This window comes from Papaver somniferum, chromosome 2 (assembly GCF_003573695.1).
Source record: "Papaver somniferum cultivar HN1 chromosome 2, ASM357369v1, whole genome shotgun sequence".
NCBI lineage: Eukaryota > Viridiplantae > Streptophyta > Magnoliopsida > Ranunculales > Papaveraceae > Papaver > Papaver somniferum.
The window spans coordinates 183,358,408-183,361,594 of NC_039359.1; the positions used below are offsets into that span (position 1 = coordinate 183,358,408).

General features: G+C 35.5%; 1 long non-coding RNA gene across 2 annotated transcripts; it reads right to left on the reverse strand.

Moving 5' to 3' along the window:
- Positions 1–411: 411 nt before the first annotated feature.
- On the reverse strand, positions 412–2,731 carry LOC113349962. 2 transcript variants are annotated; one of them, XR_003360509.1, is made up of 3 exons: positions 2,045–2,715; positions 1,172–1,865; positions 412–459 (listed from the first exon to the last, which is right to left on the reverse strand). It is a non-coding gene; the product is annotated as an uncharacterized LOC113349962 (long non-coding RNA). The 2 variants fall into 2 exon arrangements; XR_003360508.1 differs by lacking the exon at positions 412–459 and having other exon boundaries at positions 1,097–1,865; positions 2,045–2,731.
- Between the last annotated feature and the right edge of the window lie 456 nt (positions 2,732–3,187).

Genomic DNA, 3,187 nt, shown 5'->3' on the forward strand with positions numbered 1-3,187 from the left:
CTTCTTCAAACAATGTATACTATGGTTGTGCAATTCGGAACTCCCAAATCCACACCTAATCGTAAGTATTAATATCGACAATTCCGAACTCGCAAATTGACGATCAATATATCATAAAAGCTCTAGGTATAAATGTGAAGGAGCGTATCCTATATACCACACGTGGAATTTCTTATTTCCCATAATAATTCATATTGATCACAACACATTACATGTCCTTTCCAAAATGTGGAAAGATTCAAAGAATCAACAGAGCAATCATAATACAAACTAAACAATGCATGAAATACACAAACTGACAATTCATGAGTTTGTTAAACATAAACTTTTGTAAAAGAAACAAACAATGGTTTCAAAAGAGTTAAAGTATTCCCACCTCTTTTGATGACAAGCCACGTCTACCTCGAGATCCACGATCCACTGGTTCATCCTTTGAATCGATCGTTGTTAATAGACTAACTGTTAATCATACAAGAAGTTTAAGAACATAGCCAAAATGGCTCACACAAGAATCATACAAGTCTATCTAATGGTTCTAAGTCCATTTATCACTTTACACCTTTTTATTCTCCATCTTTAACATAGCTAAGGTTTACTAACTCTCTTAGGTTGGTTCTATAGTCTATTAGCTAAGTCTTATGAATATCTACAACTTGTAGAAGAAGCCAAAGGCTAAATTAGACCATCAGGGTCTCATTCAGGTCCATTAAGAGAATTAACTCTAAGCCCAAGTCTACTAACCAAGCCCATTAACTAAGGTCCAGCCCATCTGAGTCCGCTAACATTCAAACTAACGGTCACATTTCAACTAACAGTCTACGTCGAGTCAAGGTCAAGTCCAGGGTCAAATGGTCAAGTCTAGTCAACCGAGTCAACTCGGTCAAGGTCTACTGAGTCAAAATTAGTCAGGTCTGGTTATTGGGTCAACTGAGTCAGTGATCTAAGTCAGACAATAATACAATTGAGTCAGACTGAATAAGTTCAGTCAGACAGGCATAAGGTTCAGGCCAGAGCCACAAGCACAAGCCAAAGATTCTACCACACCTGTAACTCTAATCCTAGTTCAATTTCACCAACCTTATTCTAACATTGATCATTATACAAATAAATTCACTATAATAGAATTCCAAAATAACTTCAAAACACAATTTCAATTACAACTTCAGCTTACCTTTAGGTAGCAAATGCAAGCCTCCACCGAGACCATCAAAACCCTACATCTACCAATACAGATCAACCTAGATCAATTACTATCATAAACTGCAACTCCCACACTTATTTCAACTTCACTTCAGTTACATTTCACTCAACCTTGCCATACCATTACATAGCTCATCCACTTACTATCAATACTAACATTCCATACACATATTTAACCAACCAGCACTTCTTTGCATACTATGCACCTATAATTACCAATGTATCTTCACTTTGCATCTCCACCAGCAACATCTATAGTTCACCATCAACTTAATCCTTCACATCCATAAAAATTGAACTTAGCAATCATCTATAACATTAGCTCAGCTCAACACATTCAATCCTAGAACCACTACGAGCTCTTCCCTGGATTTCACAATCGAACCACATCAATTACAACACCATCCAGCCCTGCACCTCAATTCTTGTATCTAAATATCTACAACTTCATTCCTTATTCATCATTCAATGCACTGCAATTCATATTCAGCATTTGTACACATCCATCCTTCATCACTGCCACAGAACCAGTTGAATCTCTGCCAGTTCTATAACTTCAACATCAACACACACACAAATACAATATTTATAGCCTCACCACTGAATTGATGATCTTAATACCAGCTGTAATAACACAGTGTCACAAACCTGCAAACTCATTCTCTCTGCAATAATACAAACATTCATCTATGAGTTACAATCCATTCAAAACTCAACTACACACAAACCAACCATAGACCAAAAGATACTTCTTCATAAACTCAAAGCATCATCGATAACTTCATAAATTATCACATAAACTCAACAATGAACAAATCCGCTAAATGTAATAAAAAACAATTACCTTTGATTTATTTGTCTCAGGAAATTGAGATTAAATCCTCTTTATCACATAATTCAGCTAACCATCTCCACAACCCTCATTAACAACATCAGTTCTCAATATAACCCCAAATCTTCATTTAAACAGATCCAACCCTAACTACCAATTTCAAGCTGTTTTTCAATCTCAAACTCTAATTTAGTAAAACCTATCTTGTAATTCCGTATATATCTTCTTAATTTTTGCTCAAATAGAATTCCAACACAACATGCGGAAACCCTAACCCCTTGATTCTTTACTGCATCAACTTCATAACTAGACATAAACCCATATCAAATCAACCTTACAGATATCGATTTCATCTTCTAATTAATCTTTAATCGAATATCAACCCAGATTCAGGAACCCTAATTCTCAGTTCATCTTTAAGATGATTTTAGAACTTCAATTGAATCTATTAACTCCAATTCTTCAATTCTTCACCGATTCAACACTTCAAACAGAAACCCTAACAATCCCTACTTGTTCTCCTTAATGATTCGAACCCTCATCATCTCGCTCATCAAACGATTCTCTCTAACTGATTCTCAAACTCGTCTCTCAAATTCGCAGAAGAAGAAAAACAGAAAGAGTAGGAAAGAGAAGAAGATGAGAAGAAGAAGAAATAAGAAGAATAATGAAAGAAGAAGAAAAGAAGACACGAGTTTATCTTCTCGGTCTGGTATTGACACGACCACACCAAAATTCCACGACACTCATTGAAGATAAGGGCAGCCACACAGCTAAGCTACAAAGTTATTATTCTTCCCTTCATACTTATCCGTTGATATCTTCTTCCTTCGGTACATGAATGACACGTTCGATTAGTCCATTCCGCGCAACTTTTCGAGACCTATTCAATGATACTAGTTTCATATTTTGTTTATTGTTAGATTAATTGTTATTAATTAATGTTCGCGTTAAACTAATCGAGTTATTATCGGCTAAAACGTCTCTTGACTGGTCTAATAAAGTTGACGAGCTTGAGGGTCTTTACACAAATGTTCTAAGACTCATGAGTTGAACGTGTCTGTTGAGACAGAGGTATAATTCTCGAGTAAATATTGATAGTTAATGTGAGAAAATATTGCTCATTCGATGAATTGTTAAATATTGATAGTTGAA